The following is a 20,263-nucleotide window of genomic DNA, read 5'->3' as shown; positions in this document are numbered from 1 at the left end:
GTTTGTAAGTAGAGATACCACATAAATAAATAAGGTCTCCCAACCACAAATGAGGCCCCTTATTCCTGCATTTCAGCTGAGGCCCAACTGAAAACAGTCCCAACTCATTTTTCTTGTCGAGATTTGATTCCTCTTGGGTTATTCCATGTCCTTTGGAGGGGCCTCCCAAGGTCAACCCATTCATCATGAAATTAAGGGATGATTTAGACAACTCCTTTGGGAGATGAACGATGAAGAAAGCAAGCGACGTGCATTGGGCGTCTTCATTCAGAAATTGGGTCTGCTTGGCAAGAAAGCTTTTCTGCCACAGCTCAAACACTATGCGCTCATGTACACCTAAAACCCAAGAGCATTACCAAGCCGACAGCTCGATAGTCCTGGGAAAGAATTGTTAGCAGGAATAAGCACTTCTTCTTCTTCAGGTATTTTATTCAATTCTCCCTAACAATGCCTTAAACATGATCTAAGCATTGCCCACAAGATCATATGCTGCAACATCCTGCCGATCAATGACTACTTCAGCTTCAACCGCAACAACACAAGAGCACGCAACAGATACAAACTTAATATTAACCGCTTCAAACTTGACTGTAAAAAGTATGACTTTAGCAATCGAGTTGTCGAAGTGTGGAACTCATTTCCGGACTCCGCAGTGTCAACCCCTAACCCCCAACATTTTACCCTTAGACTATCCACGATTGACCTCTCCAGGTTCCTAAGAGGTCAGTAAGGGGCGTGCATAAGTGCACCAGTGTGCCTTCAATCCCCTGTCCTATTGTCTCTCCTATATCTCATATTTATTTTCTTCCTTTCCTATATCTTCTCCTCTATTCTTCACTGACATATTTTATTCCTATATCTTTTCTTCTATTCTTTCTTTGATATATTTTTACTATGAGTATATTCCCTATAACCTTCATTGTGTATTGGACAAAATCAATCAATCAATCAATCAATCAATCAATCAATCAATCCAAGCTAATGTCCAAGGAGAAGATGAGACAGCCCCAGTTCAGGATGGATAATTGAGCGGGCAATATTTACACGCCTTCGGTATTTAAATATGTTAAAGGGTTAAATAAAGTTCAGGAGGGAAGTGTTTTTGATAGGAAAGTGAACCCAAGAACAAGGAGCCACAATCTGAGGTTAGTTGGGGGAAAGATTAGAAGCAACGTGAGAAAATATGATTTTACTGAAAGAGTAGTAGATGCTTGGAATAAACTTCCAGCAGATGTGGTTGGTCAATCCACAGTCACTGAATTTAAACATGCCTGGGATAAACATAGATCCATTGTAAGATAAAATACAGGAAATAGATAAGGGCAGACTAGATGGACCAGGAGGTCTTTTTCTGCCGCCAATCTTCTATGTTTCTACGTATGTTTTCTCTCCTTTGTCCACTGTCCCCTTCAGCCAGACATATGCTCAGAAAGGTAGAAAAGTCAAAGCAGAAAAGGAGAAATCTCAGCGGCCTTCGGGCCTTTGGTGGTTGTTAGTTGCGAAGTCATGTCCAACCCATTGCAACCCTATGCACAACATCCTCTACCATCCTCCCGAGTTTTGGTCAGCAGGATACCAAAAACAATATTGAGACTCTAGAAAGAGTGCGGAGAAGAGCAACAAAGAGGATTAGGGGACTGGAGGCTAAAACATATGAAGAACGGTTGCCGTAACTGGGCATGGATCGTTCAATGAAAAGAAGGACCAGGGGAGACAGGAGAGCAGTCTTCCATTATCTCAGAGTTGCCACAAAGAAGAGGGAATTGAACTATTCTCCAAAGCACCTGAGAGTAGAACAAGAAGCAATGGGTGGAAACTAAAGAAGGAGAGAAGCAACTTAGAACTAAGGAGAAATTTCCCAACAATCAGAACAATTAACCAGTGGAACAACTTGCCTCCAGAAGTTGTGAATGCCCCAACACTGGACACTTTCAAGAAGATGCACTTTTGTTGGCAGGGTGATGTCTCTGCTTTTTAGTTTGCTGTCTAGATTTGCCATAGCTTTCCTACCTAGGAGTTTGAAAGTTCCTACCAGGTTTTCATTCCAAAGAGGTGAGTTGTCCATCCGTTCCAACTACCCATCTTCTTTGGTTTCTCATGAGCGGCAGCAAAGCGTTTAAACTGAGGGGTCCACAGGATCCAAAATGTATTTCAATCTCACTCAGTGTCATCTACCATTGGGGAGAGAGAGAAGGAAGGGAATAGAGAGTAGAGAACAGAGAATAGAGAGTAGGGAGTAGGGAGTAGGGAGTAGAGAGTAGAGAATAGAGAATAGAATAGTGGAGTAGAATAGAATAATATTAGAATAGAATAGAATAGAATATTGGAATAGAACAAAATAGAATAATATTAGAATAGAATATTAGAATAGAACAAAATAGAATAATATTAGAATAGAATATTAGAATAGAACAAAATAGAATAATATTAGAATAGAATAGAATATTAGAATAGAACAGAACAAAACAAAACATAATAGAAAATAGAATAGAATAGAACAGAATAGAAAATAGAATAGAACAGAATAGAATAGAATATTGGAATGGAATGGAATGGAATAGAATTAGAATAGAATAGAATTGTGTACATAATAAAATACATTCATCAAGAATAAAAAGATGCAACACTTAATGATTGTCCAAATAAATAATGATGGGTACAAATAAGCAATCAGGAAACAATCAATATTAATATCAATCGTAAGGATCCACATGACAGAAGTGGCTGCTGCATCACTGGAGGTTATTAAGAAGAGATTGGACAGTCCCTTCTCTGAAATGGATCTCCCAGGTCCTTTCCAGTTCTATTTTGATTGATTGATTGATTGATTGGCAGGAGAACTCTGGGCAGGAAGGAGCCGGGAGGAGGGTCTTCTGCATTGAGTTTCTGCTTCGACACCTCCCCGGCTCTCCCTTCCTGTCCTTGCGAAAGCTGGCTGGGCTTCCAAGCTTCTTTCCCTCCTTCCGCTCATCTATAATTTAAGCCATGATTTACTCTGTAACAACCCGCAGACGCTTGGAGGATTTGTTCCCTTGCTTAGCGGCTAAATGAAACCTTGTTCCTTGTTGCCGACTGACGCCGTTCCACGACATTGGCTGAGTTAACATGGCCTTCCTTTCCCCCCTCCCACTGGGTTATCGGGGAAGGGGGGGGGAAGACCCAAAATGGATCCAAACAAAATCTCCAGCACTGTTTAATCTATCTGGATGGATCCAGCGGCCTTAACCTGCACATCTGCAAGAGATAAACTGGAGGGAAAGACATCTGTCCACCCCTCCACTCGCAACGGAATCCCCTACACAACTAGACTTTATAAACCTAGGTTTAGAAAGCTTAGAACTATGTCGCCTTCAACACGACCTAAGCACAGGCCATAAAATCACCTGCTACAATGTCCTTCCTGTTGATGACTACTTCAGCTTCAACCACAACAACACACAAGCACACAGCAGCTACAAACTTAAAGTGAACCGCTCCAAACTCGACTGCAGGAAATACGATGTTAGTAACCGAGTAGCTGATGCCTGGAACTCACTACCTTACTCTGTAGTATGATCACCTACCCCCCAAAATCTTACCCTTAGACTGTCCACTGTTGACCTCACCCAATTCCTAAGAGGTCAGTAAGGGGCATGCATAAGTGCACCAGAGTGTCTTCCGTCCCCTGTCCTAATGTCTTCCTCTTATTAGTAGCCATCCTATGTATATATACAGTGTTTTATTTATTTATTTATTTGTTTGTTTATATGCCGCCCCTCTCCGAAGACTCGGGGCGGCTAACAACAATAAAGAAGACAATGTAACAAATCTAATATTAAAAAATAATCTAAAAAACCCCAATTTAAGAGACCAATCATACAAACAAGCATACCATGTATAAATTATATAAGCCTAGGGGGAAGGGAAAATTTCAATTCCCCCATGCCTGACGACAGAGGTGGGTTTTAAGGAGCTTGCGAAAGGCAAGGTGGGGGCAACTCTGATATCTGGGGGGAACTGGTTCCAGAGGGTCGGGGCCGCCACAGAGAAGTCTCTTCCCCTGGGTCCCGCCAAATGACATTGTTTAGTCGACGGGACCCGGAGAAGGCCAACTCTGTGGGACCTAACCGGTCGCTGGGATTCGTGCGGCAGAAGGTGGTCCCAGAGATATTCTGGTCCGATATCTTTGTATACTACCAATCCAACTCTCTTCACATGAGCCAAAGGGCTAGAGGAAGCATCTGCAGCTCTTTTCTGTTTTGGGTGATCCAGATGACCTTCAACATCCCTTCCAACTTTGTTAATCTGTTAAATCTAATTGTCTGTAGGTTTTTTCTTTTCCTTTGGCAGCCACACAGGTGTGTTATCAGCTCGAGCTCCTAAATAACTGCAATTGCTAATGATAAGAGGGGTTGTTTTCTTGGAAGCGTTTCAATACCCAGCTAGGTAACATCATCAGGGCTCATAGAAGATAAGGAGATGCCTGCCAAAAAGCAGGAATTGAGATATAATGATACGACACGAACAGGATACGATGGTATGGTAAACAGTTGCAGGAACTGGGTATGTCTAGTTTAATGAAAGGAAGGACCAGGGAAGGAAAAAAATGAGATACCAGAGACAATAACGCATATATTTTAACCTTGATCAAATAAATCCATTTTGAATTCCTCTTCCCCCAGATAGAGCAACAAAGATAATTAGGGGACTGGAGGCTAAAACACATGAAGAATGGTTGTAGGAACTGGGCATGTCTAGTTTAATGAAAAGAAGGACCAGGGGAAAAAAAGGAGATACCAGAGACAATAACACATATATTTTAACCTTGATCAAATAAATCCACTTTGTATTCTTTCCCAAATTAAAAAAAACAAAGGACCAGGGAAGACATGATGGCAGTCTTCCAATATCTCAGGGGCTGCCACAAAGAAAAGGGAGTCAAGCTATTCTCCAAAGCACCTGAGGGTAAGACAAGGAGCAATGGGTGGAAGCTAAACCAGGAGGGAAGCAACCTAGAACTAAGGAGAAATTTCCTGACAGTGAGAACAATTAATCAGTGGAACAACTTGCCTCCAGAAAGTGTAGGTGTTCCCATCACTGGAGGTTTTCAGGAAGAGATTGGACTGCCATTGGTCTGGAATGGTTCTATAGAGAGGTGGTATTGAGTTTTCTTCCCTTCCCTATAGAATAGGGATCCTGGCTACTCAAAGCGAGCCCTCTGTCCACCTGCCTCCTCCACAGATATGTGGCTTCCTTCTACTCGCTCCTTGAAGGCTGAAGATGAGGCCAAACAGGAGAGCTGAGACTGAGGATTAGACTAGACCAGAAGTGGGTTCCTACACTGGTAGTAAAAGTTGAGCTGAGCATGCAGTTTCAGGTGTGTGGCATGCGCACATGCATGGTCCAGTGTGCATTTGTTTCTGCAAATGTGCAGAAAGAAAAATCTCACGAGACCCTTGAAGCTGTGTGCGCAGCACCCTGGTAACAGCGGTAAATGCAACCAACACCAGGAGTAGTCCCCTCTTCCATGCTTCCTTGTGCATAAAATCTCCTTCATAAAAAGCTTTTCACAGCATACAAATCTATCAAATAATAATAATAATAATAATAATAATAATAATAATAATAATAATTATTATTATTATTATTATTAGTAGTAGTATTAGTATTAATATTATCACACATATGCATATGATGTATATGTCTATGTATTTCTCTGTGCATGTGTGTGTGTATGTGTGTAGCTGTTGCATTTTTCCTGCTTTTTTTTTTTTTTTAAAAAAAAATATCACTCCAACCTTTGGCCCTGGGATCACCTGCTGGTCTCCCATCCCATTCTGAACCTTTCTGGGTTTTTTTTTTTAGTTGCTGCTTGTCTCACTCTATGTGTCAAAGTTCCAGGTTGCACTCAAGCTAAATCAGAGAGTCCCAGTCAAAATGCTCCTCAAAATTTCAATTTATTTCTGGAGTTATCCTGGCACCTACACTGGGGAAACTGAATCTGAGTTTCCCACCCAGTTGAAAGTTCACATCCCTTGCCTCTCAACCCATCAATTTGTCACGTTGCCCATTCAGGTTGTGCCAGCGTGGCCAGTCCTCCTTCCGCTTCCGCCCAGATGGGTGGGCATAGGATGGCCTTGAACCCCTCAAAGAAAGAAGGCTCTGTGGCTGCGCCTGTTCCCTCCTGAAAATCCCCCCTCTCAAGTTCCCATCAACCATATCAGGCCTTCTGCAGAGAGCGTGGCAAGCCCTGGATTTGTCACCAATTTCTGCACCGGCTTGCTACTTTGTATATTGCCAAGCTTCTGCCTTTCCTCCCCCTCCCCCCGGGAGTGTCTGTGTGAGAGAGGGGGGGGGGGAGAAGGAGAGGGGGGAGGGAGGGAGGGAGGGAGAGAAGGGGGAGAGAAAAGGGTGAGAGAGAAAGTAAGAGAGAAAGAAAGAGAATGAAAGAAAGAGGGGAGAGAGTGGGGGGACAAAGAGAGAGAGAAAAAGAGAACAAAAGAAAGAGAGAAAGAAAGAAAGAGAATTAAAGAAAGAGAGAAGGAGAGAGAGTGAGAAGAGAGTGAGAAGAGAGAGGGGAAGAAAGAGAGAGAGAGAGAACAAAAGATAGAGAGGAGAGAGAGAAAGAAAGAAAGAGCGAGAGATAGAAAGAGAGGGAAAGGGAGAGAATGAAAGAGAGAAAGAAGGAGAGAGGGGGACGGAGGGAGAGAGAGAGAGGAGACAGAGGGTGAAGAAAGAGAGAGGGAAGGAGAGAGGGAGAGAGAGAGAAAAGAGGAAGAGAGAGAACAAAAGAAAGAGAGAGAGGAGAGAGAATGAAAGAGAGAGAAGGAGTGAGGGGGAGAGAGGGAGAGAGAAAGGAAGAAAGAGAGAAGGAGAGAGAGAGGAGAGAGAGGGGAAGAAAAAGAGAGAGAGGAAGAGGGAGGATGAAAGAAAGAGAGAAGGAGAGAAAGAGGAGAGAGAAAGAAAGAAAGAAAGAAAGAGAGAGAGAATGAAAGAAAGAGAGAGGGGGGGAGAGAGAGGAGAGAAAGAGAGAGAGAGAGAGAGAGAGAACGAAAGAAAGAAACAAGAGAGATGGGGAACAAGGGACTGCCGTGGCCTAGAGATAGAGCTCTCGCCTCCCAAGGGGGTTGGGCACGATGACCTCTAAGATCCCCTCCAACTCCGTTCATCGGTTACAATATTCCCTATCTCTCCCCCCCCACCTGCCCTCCCCACCCGCTCCCTCCCCTCCTCGTTTCCGCCCACCGCCTTTGGGGAAGGCAAGCCAGCCGCGCGCCACCAACGCCGGAGATCAACCCAGCTGCTCTCCGAAAGGAATCCGGCCTCCGGCTCGCCAGCGACGCGCTTCCCCGCGAAAGGCGGACTCGCCACGGAGGAGGAGGAGGAGGAGGAGGAGGAGGAGGCGGAGAAGGAGGTGGAGGAGGAGGAGGAGGAAGAGGAGGAGGCGGCCGCAACCAGCGCCCTGCCTGGCCGGAGAGCCTCGCCCGGGCGCAGGGAAGCCTCGCTCGCCCTCTTCCTTCCCTGCGCTTTTGCGCCCTTGGCCAAGCGCTCGCTCCTTTTGTGTCTGCGGCTCGTCGGGAATTTGCGCCGTGCTCCTTCGCCAGGCAGGCAGCCAGGCTCGGCCGCCGCCGCCCCTCCTTCCCCGGCGAGGCTTCGCTCAGCTTCTCCCGCTCCCTCCTCGCCCACCCGGGAGGAGGACCAGCCGCGCGCCACCGCTGGAGACCCCGGCGGGCGGCTGCTGGTGTTGCTCCTGCTCGCCCAGGGAGACCCTCGCCTTGCCGGAGACCTTCGCCCAGGTAAGGGGAGAGGATTAGGGGGAAGGGATGATGGGGAGGGGGCCGCGGAAGCGGGGAAGCCCGAGCTGATAGCACCGGGGGTAGGCGGAGGCGCCCAGCCGGAGCAGCTCAGCATCCTTGCGGGGGAGAAGAGAGCCCGGGCGGGCGCAAGGCAGCGATGGTCGCAGCTTCGGGGCCAGCGGGGAGAAGGCTAGACCAGCAGGCCGGCCAAGGAAGGCTGCTACTCCCCACCTTCCTCCGACCGAGCCATTGCCTGCCTCCCTCCCTCCCTTCCTTCCTTCCTTCCTCGGAGCGCTTGTAAAGTTTGCGCCGCGCTCCGGCCTCGGGTATCCATCCGGGGCGGCGAGGCGAAGTTTCTACGCCCCTCGTGGCGAGGGTGGTGGGGATGTTGAGACGCCTGCCTTGCGGAGGGGGGGGGGGGTCGGGTGTTGCAACTCAATCCCCCCCCCCGCCGGAGCTTTGCAAAGGAGTTGCGTCCGACCCCGTTGGAATGGAGATCTGAGACCCCAATTTGTGCGCAGCGAAGCTGGGTGGGTGGGTGATGAAAAGGAGCCCCGAGGGAAAGCTTTTTAAGGGGGTGTGTATGGGTCCTTTTGGCATCTTGGGGGTCTTTTTCGACTCTACCGGGGTTGAGACAACCTGCCTTCCTTTTTGGGGGGGGGGAGGGGGAGAAGAGAGTAGCTTGCGACATGGTGTGGTTTTTAATAACAGTTTAATAAAAAACCATAGTTTTTCTGCCTTTGGAAGAAAAGCAGGTGGGATGATCCCAGTATTTTTCGCCCAGGTGTTGTGTGTTTGGTTGTTGGCTTTTTAAAAAGGCTGCCCATAAACAGAGGTTTTCTTAAAGGGCCAGCAAAGCTTTTGCAGTGCTCTCTCCCAGAGGGTAAACAAGCAATTGGACCGTTTTATGGACTTGCTTGCTGGGCGGGGGTTTGGTGGAAAGTTGGCTAAGGGTTGCAGCTGCTGTGCTCCCAATTTTGCTTGGAGAGCTGTAACATCTGGAGGGCTCAGTCAGACAGCTGGGATGGGGAGAAAACTTGACATAAGTCCCAGGAACTGTCCTTCAATTGAGAGAATCAAATCTGGGGTTTTTCCCTCCCAATGCCCCACCACCACCTTGTTTATCTGTTCTGAAAATTTTACGGTTCTGCTTTCAATGAGGACTGGAAACCTTTCCCCGCCCCCTTTCTCTGGATTGCTGGACTCAATTCTGGCATCCTTTTTCCAGTCAAAAGCAGTTTGCTCTGTCTAGAAATTGTGGCCTTTCCCCCCCCCTCCATTATGGGAAACCACCACCCTTAATATCATTTTGAGATAATTGGCGTAGAATGTCTTAAAATTTGAGTTGCCAGCCCTCCGTCTCACATCGTTCTATTTGACCCAGCTCTGAACTTGCTTTTCTGCAAACACAGGTTTTGTATTTTTGCTGTCGCTGTTTTACCTGTTTAAAGTGACCCTTGTTGCTGAATTTTCCCTTGCCGTCTGGAGCGACACACATCTCAGGTCAAATATATAAGGGTGTCTGCAAACAATCCTCCTATCACCCCAAACCTCTTGGGAGGCCAATTTCCTCCTTGCTGTAGAGATGGATGCAATTTACTGCTCCTGAGGGATTATCAAATAGTTATTTATTTTATATATATTTGTTTTTGTCAGTTACGTATTAGTGGCATGTAAAGATACTAGTATACATGATACTAGTAAGAGGAACATTAGGACAGGGATGGAAGGCATGCTGGTGCACTTATGCACGCCCCTTACAGACCTCTTAGGAATCGGGAGAGGTCAACAGTAGACAGTCTAAGGGTAAAGTTTTGGGGGTTAAATGATGATACTACAGAGTCAGGTAGTGAGTTCCATGCATCAACTACTCGGTTACTAAAGTTGTATTTCCTGCAGTCGAGTTTGGTGCAGTGTATGTTAAGTTTGAATCTGTTGTGTGCTCATGTATTGTTGTAGTTGAAGCTGAAGTAGTCATTGACAGGAAGGATGTTTCTGTCTATTGGCTGCATAGCCAGAGGTATAACAAGCAGGAAGAGGGAGATTATGATCCCGCTATATAGAGTGCTGGTGAGACCTCATTTGGAATAATACTGTGTTCAGTTCTGGAGACCTCACCTACAAAAAGATATTGACAAAATTGAACGGGTCCAAAGACGGGCTACAAGAATGGTGGAAGGTCTTAAGCATAAAACGTATCAGGAAAGACTTAATGAACTCAATCTGTATAGTCTGGAGGACAGAAGGAAAAGGGGGGACATGATCGAAACATTTAAATATGTTAAAGGGTTAAATAAGGTCCAGGAGGGAAATGTTTTTCATAGGAAAGTGAACCCAAGAACAAGGGACACAATCTGAAGTTAGTTGGGGGAAAGATCAAAAGCAACATGAGAAAATATTATTTTACTGAAAGAGTAGTAGATCCTTGGAACAAACTTCCAGCAGACGTGGTAGATAAATCCCCCCAGTAACTGAATTTAAACATGCCTGGGATAAACATAGATCCATCCTAAGATAAAATACAGAAAATAGTATAAGGGCAGACTAGATGGGCCATGAGGTCTTTTTCTGCCGTCAGTCTTCTATGTTTCTATGTTGTAGCAGATGGTTTTAAATTTCCCAGTGTTGCTTCTTTGTTTCTGTCTTCAAGCCAGCATCGATTCTTGATGGCTTGTCATTCTCTTGGCCACATTTTTCAGAAGTGGTTTCCCATTGCCTCCTTCCCAGGGGTTGAGACAGAATGACCGGCCCAAGATCACCCAGCTGACTCCGTTCCTAAGCAGGACACAGAGGCTTTTAATTTCTAGCCCAGTACCATAACTACCCCAAATGATTTCTCCAGCATTTCATTGAGTCCAACTTGGGAAAAGGCATTTTTGCTAGTGTGATAGCATCCCAGTACAGTATGTGCATTTTTACAGAAATTGCCAGAATGCTGGTTTCAGTAAGGTTTGCTCTGCAGATTCAGCAGCACCATGTTCAATGGAAGAGTTTTGAGATTTCTTGGTGCATTTATTATTATTATTATTATTATTATTATTATTATTATTATTATTATTATTATTAATGAGATTTGAATGCCGCTCTTCTCTGTAGACTTGGGGCGGCTCACAACAATAACAAGAACAATGTAAGAACAAATCTAATAATTTAAAAAACACTAAAACCCCTATTATTAAAAGCAAACATACACACAAACATACCATGTATAAACTGTATAGGCCCGGGGGAGATGTCTCAGTTCCCCCATGCCTGATGGCAGAGATGGGTCTTAAGAACTTTATGAAAGGCAAGGAGGATGGGGGCAGTTCTGATCTCCAGGGGGAGCTGGTTCCAGAGGGTCGGGGTCACCACAGAGAAGGCTCTTCTCCTGGGTCCCACCAAACGACATTGTTTAGTCGACGGGACCCGGAGAAGGCCAACTTGTGGGACCTAATCGGTCGCTGGGATTCGTGCAGCAGAAGGCGGTCTCGGAGGTATTCTGGTCCGGTGCCATGAAGGTCTTTATAGGTCATAACCAACACTTTGAATTGTGACCGGAAACTGATCGGCAACCAATGCAGACTGCGGAGTGTTGGTGTAACATGGGCATATTTGGAAAAGCCCATGATTGCTCTCGCAGCTGCATTCTGCACGATCTGAACAATTTATCCATTGTTTTTAAAAAAATACTGTAGTTTACAATCACCGCTTTCCAACAGTACAAAAATGCATAACCAAGGAATATACACAACTCAAAAAAATAAAGGGAACACTTAAACCACATAATACAACTCCAAGTCAATCAAACATCTGTGAAATCAAACTGTCCACTTAGGAAGCAACATTGATTGACAATCAATTTCACCTGCTGTTGTGCACTTTCAACTTTGTACAGAACAAAATATTCAGTGAGAATATTTCATTCATTCAGATCTAGGGTGTGTTCTTTGAGTTTTCCCTTCATTTATTTTTTTGAGCAGTATATATAGCAAGCCACCAGACATGTGTTTATGGGTACTTGAGGAAAAATCCATGTAATATGTGTTTACATGTATGAGAATAGAACAGAACAGAATTCTTTCTTGGCCAAGTGTGATTGGACACACAAGGAATTTTTCTTTGGTGCAGATGCTCTTAGTGTACATTAAAAAATATACATTTGTCAAGAATCCGGAGGTACAACACTTAATGATTGTCATAGGGGTCAAATAAGCAATGAAGAAACAATCAACATTAATAAAAATCTTAAGGATACTAGCAACAAGTTACAGTCATACAGTCATAAGTGGCAGGAGATGGGCGATAGGAATGATGAGAAAAAACTAGAAGTAATAGTAGTTAGTGCAGACTTAGTAAATAGTTTGAGGTTAAAACATATGAAGAACGGTTGCAGGAACTGAGCAGGGCTAGTTGAATGAAAAGAAGGACCAGGGGAGACAGGATAGCAGTCTTCCAGTATCTCAGGGGTGGCCACAAAGAAGAGGGAGTCAAGCTATTCTCCAAAGCAGCTCTCTTGACTCCTGTAAATAGCTTCTTCCAATATAGGAGAATATTTGTAGCTCAGGGTTGTTCCTCTCTGAGCTTGGTGATTTTCTTGAAATGTTTCATTACCCAAACTAGTTAACATCACTGGTGCTAGAATCGTGTCCTACTTAGCACTAATGTTACCTAGATGGGTCTTGAAACATCTGCAAGGGAAAAGAACCAGGTTCAGAGAGCACCAGGGAACACATGGTCATTGTAGTCCTCCACACCCAAACCCCCTCTCCCTCCTAGCACTGTTGATGTTTCATTTCATTTATTGGATTTATATGCCGCCCCTTCCAACTCTAATAATAAATAAATAATAATAACAAAACAACCAAAAACTCAAGAGAGGAGCACCGAGGACATTTCCAATGGCTTGCTATCATGGTTATTGTGCAGTGACCACAATGATCATAACAACCACTTTCACGGACCACTATTTCTTGCTTTCAGTGGTCACCCTAGAGGCACATTGGCTCCTTTTCTTTTTAAAAAAATAAATTTTATTGAAGTATATACATTAAATATATATATATATATATATATATATATATATATATATATATATATATTTGTTTTCGTAAATTTTCACGGGTATATGTATGTAGATTGTTCTGAGTTCGGGTTTTGCCCTGTGTAATGTTTTGCATGTCTATGCGACGTTTCGGCGAAATCACATTCACCATCATCAGGCTGGAGTTCCAATCTTTGTGTTTTTGCAAATGAATATTAGCAACTGACATTTCTTCTTAGCATGTAGTGTGGGGGTGGAGATTTGCTTTGAATGTAGCAAATAGATTGGGTGACTATGCTTCCGTGATCTGATTGGTTGGTGTAATCATGGTTATAGAAGGAATGGCATGAAGATTATGAAGTGTTTTGTTTAAGTCTGATTTCCAAATATAAAATTCTAAAATCATAATAATTAAAGGATTGACATATTGATTATAATGAAGTGTTTATTTTGTTTAAGGCTGGTTTCCAAATCTCTGGCAGGCGCGAGGTATCATCCCTTTTATTTAAACAAAAAGATCTTTTTTCAATTTCGATAGCTTCTAGAGAGATTCTTTTATATAAATTCTCTGTTTTGTGGAGTAATTTAGTTTTTTCAAAGTCAATTTCGTGCCCTGTTCTTTTAATGTGCTGGACAAGGGAGGAGGTCTTCTCCTGTTTCTTGACTGCATTCATATGTTCTGCCATGCGCTGGCTCACTCTTCGGTTAGTTTGTCCAATGTATGTGGCTGCACATGTTTTGCAAGGGATTTCATAGATTCCTTGGTATTCTAATTGGATTTTATCTTTGGGGCTCCTTAGGATATTAGATATTTTTTGGTTAGTGCAAAATGAGGTTTTGATGTTATGTTTTTGTAGAATTTTACTAATTTTATCCGTGGTGCCTTTGATGTAAGGAAGGATGGTGGTGCCATTGTCCTGTTCTTGATCTTGTTTTTTGGGGGGTGTCTCTTTATTGATTAGGTTTGTTATTGTTTTCTCTTTGAATCCATTAGAAATTAGTACATCTTTGAGTTTGTTCAATTCAGTTTTTAAGTGCTCATGGTCAGCTAAGCGTTTGGTTCTGGTGATGAGAGTTTTGGCCACTGAGGTGATTTGTGCGGGGTGGTGGTGTGAGTGTGCATTTAGATAACGGTTGGTATGGGTTTTCTTTTGGTAGATAGTATGTCCTAGGCTGCCATTGGGTTTTTTATAGACCAGTACATCTAGAAAGGGAAGTTGATCATTGATTTCTGTTTCCATAGTAAACTGTATTTTGGGGTGTAGGCTGTTGAGATGAGTGAGGAAATTGTCTAGTTTTTCTTTACCATGTGGCCAAATTACAAAGGTATCATCAACATATCTCAGCCAAAGTTTGGGTTTGTATTTGGCTTGCTCTAAAGCATTATTTTCGAAATATTCCATATAGAGGTTGGCTATGACAGGTGATAGAGGTGATCCCATGGGGGCTCCCTCTATTTGTTTATATCTTTGTTCATTATAGATGAAGTATGTATTGGTCAGGCAGTGGTTGGTAAGGTCTAGGATATATTTGGGGGGTTTGTGTTTGTCTTGGATAGCTGTCAAGGCTTCTGTAATAGGTATTTGTGTGAACAGGGACACGACATCGAAACTTACAAGTAGGTCATCGGGTTGTAGGTTTTGTTTTTTAATTATTTGTATAAAGTGGGATGAATTTTGAACATATGAGGTAATAGTTTCTGTATATGGTTGAAGGTATTTGGCTAAAAATTTGGCAAGGTTTTGTAGAGGGGAGCCTATAGAACTGACTATTGGCCTGAGAGGTATTCCTTCTTTGTGTATTTTTGGAAGGCCATAGAGTTTTGGACATATGGAAGATTTTTCTCTGGGGATGATTTTTTGCTGGATTTCTTCGCTGATGGGAGAGGCCTTGATTTTAGATTTGGTGGTTTTTTCTAGGTAGGTGGTAGGATCTGTGCTTAGGAGTTTGTAGGCCGGGTTTTTTAGTAGATTTGTCATTTTTTCTTTGTATTCTGCTGTGTTCATTACTATAGTGGAGTTTCCTTTATCAGCTGGGAGGATTATTATATCCTGGTTTTTCTTTAGATTGATAAGTGCCTCTCTTTCTTCCTGCTGTATGTTGCTTTTTGGAGGTTTACTAGAGCACAGAATATTAGTGACTTGGAGTCTGATTTTGTTAGCAGTATCTGGGTTGATTTTATGTAAAGTTGTTTCAATTCCACATATGATATTTTCAGTTGGTATTCGTCTTGGAGTTATTGCAAAATTAAATCCTTTTGAAAGAATATTGGTTTCTGTAGTGGTGAGTATCTTGTCTGATATGTTATGTACTGTTTTGGTCATAAGTTGTTGTGGAGGGCTGGGTTTTTGCTGTACCTCTAATATTTGGAGTTTCTTATTATGTGTGTCTGTTTTGTATTGGGTTTCTGTTTCTGCCCTCCAGATTGATATTTGTTTGAATTTATCCCAGAGTAAAGGGTGTATTTGGTTACTGATTTTAAGGTGAAGAGAGAGTAGACTTTTGTTGATTTCATCAAGTATGAATCTTTTTTTGTGGAGTTCATTTCTGATTAGGGCTAATTCAGTTCTTTTTAGGATCCTCTCTATGGTTGGGGTTTTTGGGTGGAATTTTAGTTGGAAGTATTTGGGAATTATTTTTTTGTCCCTGCAGTTGCGTAGGAATGGCAGCCTAGGACATACTATCTACCAAAAGAAAACCCATACCAACCGTTATCTAAATGCACACTCACACCACCACCCCGCACAAATCACCTCAGTGGCCAAAACTCTCATCACCAGAACCAAACGCTTAGCTGACCATGAGCACTTAAAAACTGAATTGAACAAACTCAAAGATGTACTAATTTCTAATGGATTCAAAGAGAAAACAATAACAAACCTAATCAATAAAGAGACACCCCCCAAAAAACAAGATCAAGAACAGGACAATGGCACCACCATCCTTCCTTACATCAAAGGCACCACGGATAAAATTAGTAAAATTCTACAAAAACATAACATCAAAACCTCATTTTGCACTAACCAAAAAATATCTAATATCCTAAGGAGCCCCAAAGATAAAATCCAATTAGAATACCAAGGAATCTATGAAATCCCTTGCAAAACATGTGCAGCCACATACATTGGACAAACTAACCGAAGAGTGAGCCAGCGCATGGCAGAACATATGAATGCAGTCAAGAAACAGGAGAAGACCTCCTCCCTTGTCCAGCACATTAAAAGAACAGGGCACGAAATTGACTTTGAAAAAACTAAATTACTCCACAAAACAGAGAATTTATATAAAAGAATCTCTCTAGAAGCTATCGAAATTGAAAAAAGATCTTTTTGTTTAAATAAAAGGGATGATACCTCGTGCCTGCCAGAGATTTGGAAACCAGCCTTAAACAAAATAAACACTTCATTATAATCAATATGTCAATCCTTTAATTATTATGATTTTAGAATTTTATATTTGGAAATCAGACTTAAACAAAACACTTCATAATCTTCATGCCATTCCTTCTATAACCATGATTACACCAACCAATCAGATCACGGAAGCATAGTCACCCAATCTATTTGCTACATTCAAAGCAAATCTCCACCCCCACACTACATGCTAAGAAGAAATGTCAGTTGCTAATATTCATTTGCAAAAACACAAAGATTGGAACTCCAGCCTGATGATGGTGAATGTGATTTCGCCGAAACGTCGCATAGACATGCAAAACATTACACAGGGCAAAACCCGAACTCAGAACAATCTACATATATATATATATATATATATATAGAGAGAGAAAAAAAACATAAACACAGCCTACAAACATATAAAGACACACACACACACACACACACACATACACACAAAGATAATCAAATTAAAATATTCTCATCCATTAAACACATTGTCTCCATAGTCAGTTTTATGGCTATTACATACAGCGATATTGAAAAAGAAAAATTAGTTCTGGTTATTTAATTTATATACATGTTTGTTCTGCTTTTGACCGCCTTGTGTCAATCAAAATGGCAATATCTTGATTAATACAAATCAAATAGTTTATTGTTGATTTTTAAAAGGTTATTATTTGAATAACATTATCCTTCTTACTTTTATATCCAATTCATAATTATATACTATTTTTGTTTTTTCCCTTGCTTCTAACCATCCATAAAATGTGTTCCAAGTTTTGTAATATTCTGAATCTTCTTTATTATTTAATTTTAATATCAACATGTCTGCTTCTGCACAGTCCATCATTTTCTTTATTAATGTATAATCATCTGGCAATTCTCTTTGTTTCCAATATTGTGCTATATTGTGATTCTGGCTGCCGTTAATAGAAACATAGAAACATAGAAGTCTGATGGCAGAAAAAGACCTCATGGTCCATCTAGTCTGCCCTTATACTATTTTCTGTATTTTATCTTAGGATGGATCTATGTTTATCCCAGGCATATTTAATTTCAGTTACTGTGGGTTTATCTACCACGTCCGCTGGAAGTTTGTTCCAAGCATCTACTACTCTTTCAGTCAAATAATATTTTCTCACGTTGCTTTTGATCTTTCCCCCAACTAACTTCAGATTGTGTCCCCTTGTTCTTGTGTTCACTTTCCTATTAAAAACACTTCCCTCCTGGACCTTATTTAACCCTTTAACATATTTAAATGTTTCGATCATGTCCCCTCTTTCCCTTCTGTCCTCCAGACTCTACAGATTGAGTTCATGAAGTCTTTCCTGATACGTTTTATGCTTAAGAACTTCCACCATTCTTGTAGCCCGTCTTTGGACCCATTCAATTTCGTCAATATCTTTGTGTAGGTGAGGTCTCCAGAACTGAACACAGTATTCCAAATGTGGTCTCACCAGCACTCTATACAGCAGGACCAAAATCTCCTTCTTCCTGCTTGTTATACCTCTAGCTATGCAGCCAAGCATCCTACTTGCTTTCCCTACCGCCTGACTGCACTGTTCACCCATTTTGAGACTGTCAGAAATCACTACCCCTAAATCCTGCAACATTATATAATACTCCCTTCCCCCATTTTTGGATCTATTATTCCTAGTAAAAAAAGCTTCTTTAAAAAAAAAAATTCCAATTTTGTCATTTCCTTTGGCCAATTTTGTATCTTATTCCAAAATTTCTTAATGTGTGGACATGTCCACCATATATGAAAATAAGTCCCTGCTCCTTTTCAATGTTAGCTTTAAAAGGCAAAGAAAGAGTGCAATGCACAGAATTCAAGAGACGTGCACAAGTCCCGGAATTCAGCACCATGGAGAGAGACCAAGTTCTGGCCCAGACAGTTCCTGGGTTGGATTTAGGCTCATAATAAAAAACACAACCAACTTTCCAGGGTTTTGCAAGCTGCATTTAAACTTACCAAGGCTTTTGTTACTCGGTTTGCCTTCCGCAGGGCTTTACAAATCCCAAATTTGTCAAGTTTAAACTGTGTCCTGGTTGCTTGGCTCCTGTGGTGTTTTTTTGCAGGCCATTTGCCAAGGCAAAAAATTGCAAAAGATTTGTAGGCACTGACCGGATTTGATGTCCCTTCCCTTAATCTTTTTTTTTTTAAATATAAAAGATAATCTTTATTAAATATTTAAATTAATACAAACAAAGTTGACTAACAAAACATATCAATATACATTGTGTATCATAAGCACACATTTTTTGGGGCTATTTATTGAGTTTTTTTAGTTAAAAACAAACAATATATACAAAAATACATGAAATATAAACAGATAAAGTAAATTCTAACCACTTTTGTAACAATACTTCTCAAAAAAAGGGGGGAACCCTTAAACAACACAATATAACTCCAAGTAAATCAAACTTCTGTGAAGTCAAACTGTCCACTTAGGAAACAACACTGATTGACAATCAATTTCACATGTTCAATGAGAATATTTCATTCATTCAGATCTAGGATGGGTTCTTTGAGGGTTCCCTTTAATTTTCTTTGAGTAGTATATTTCATTTCTAGATATATTTACACTTCACAATATTACTTCTTCTAGCCTTATGAACATATACATACACATATATAGCCATACTTCTCTATCCTACATCTATGTTATTTACTATTTTCATTAAATTTGTGGATAGCATTTTAACAATTTCCCTGTTTGTTTATTTAACTTGTTTGTATCATCTCTTCTGACTTCTAGCCATTTGTAAAAGTTTTCCCATACGGTACAAAAAAAAATCTCTTTCTTGTTAGTTTTGCAATTCTTTTGCAATTCTACTGGTTCTGCGTACCTGATTATATCTGTAGGAGCCCATCACTGGTTGATATGTATTTTTTAATGTTCTATTGATATATATGTCGATATATTTATATTTCCTATGTGTGGAAAGGGTTCTTTTAACCTTACCTGTGGGACGTCTTCTTCAACATCTGTTGATGGGAACCGGTTGGAAATTTTTGGAAATAATGAAAAAGGAGTTCTTGTATTGTCTTTGTCATACTCAGTAAAACTTAATACTTAGTTTTTTCTTTGCCAAATTACACATGTTGCTTGGGCGGTAGATTTCAATACATGCAACATACAGGGGAGTTTCAACACAGGAAATACTGTATTTTTTGGAGTATAAGACGCACCCTTTTCCTCCCTAAAAGAGGCTGATAATTTGGGTACATCTTATACTATGAATGTAGCTTTTACCCCCAGTCCTAACTAGCTGCTAACAATCTTCCCAGCTTTTACCCTGCAGACTCTTTCATTGTTACTCTCTGCAAATAATGTTTTCCAAGCCCCTAAGTCTTTGCAGAATTTTTTTCATTGCTCTAACTTGCTCTGAGTAAGTTTCTTTCCAGCCCTAACCAGACGCTAACAATGTTCCCAGCACTTACCCACTTGCAAGCTCTTTCATTGTTACTCTCTGCAAAGAAGTATGTTTTCCAAGCCCCTAAGTCTGGGAGTTGAAGTCCAGATATCTCTGTTGTGGTTAGCTCTGGCCCAGCTCCTGCCTCAAGGACTGTGGATATGGGGGAGACATCCATATGCTGCAGGCCTGTTTTGCCCCCGGTGGAATGGGCTGATGAAGGCTCCTCTGACCAAGAAGACATGAGTGACAGGGAGGAGGAGAGTGTGGCAGACAGCTCAGAAGGAGATCAATTCTCTAGCTCCTCCTTGGATTCAGAACAAGAGTTAATGACACAGTCACGCATGCGGAGAGCGATGCATAGGCAACAACAACTGAGAGATTATTATCAAGGAAAATGAGGTCACCTGTGGTTGGGTGGGGCTGCGGTAATTAGTGAGGCTGCTATAAAGAGCAGCCTGTGGGTTTGGCCATTGTGGAGGATTATCTGATCGTTGTGTTTCATGACTGCTTTACTGACTTGGACCTTTTGTGTGCTGATTTCCCCCCGCTTTGAAACTAAACCAGAGCCAAGTGTGTTTCACTTTGTGAAAGAAGAAGGACTGTGAATTGCCTCACAGCTGCAAGCTAAGTATCTCAGAACTGAT

The 20,263-nt window shown here is 41.8% G+C and overlaps 1 protein-coding gene across 4 annotated transcripts in view; it reads left to right on the top strand.

The window, feature by feature from the left end:
• The first annotated feature begins 7,231 nt into the window (after window positions 1-7,231).
• Window positions 7,232-20,263, top strand: part of ENOX1 (ecto-NOX disulfide-thiol exchanger 1) — a 400,166-nt gene continuing 387,134 nt past the window's right edge. For 2 of the 4 annotated variants that reach the window (XM_070751411.1, XM_070751410.1), the window contains exon 1: window positions 7,232-7,775. The gene's annotated coding sequence lies outside the window, so the exon portion shown is untranslated. The remainder of the gene's footprint in view (window positions 7,776-20,263) is intronic. The other 2 variants (XM_070751412.1, XM_070751413.1) reach the window with 2 other exon arrangements.

This window comes from Erythrolamprus reginae, chromosome 4 (genome assembly GCF_031021105.1).
Source record: "Erythrolamprus reginae isolate rEryReg1 chromosome 4, rEryReg1.hap1, whole genome shotgun sequence".
NCBI classification, from domain to species: Eukaryota; Metazoa; Chordata; class Lepidosauria; order Squamata; family Dipsadidae; genus Erythrolamprus; species Erythrolamprus reginae.
This window is presented reverse-complemented; position numbering and strand designations above follow the sequence as displayed.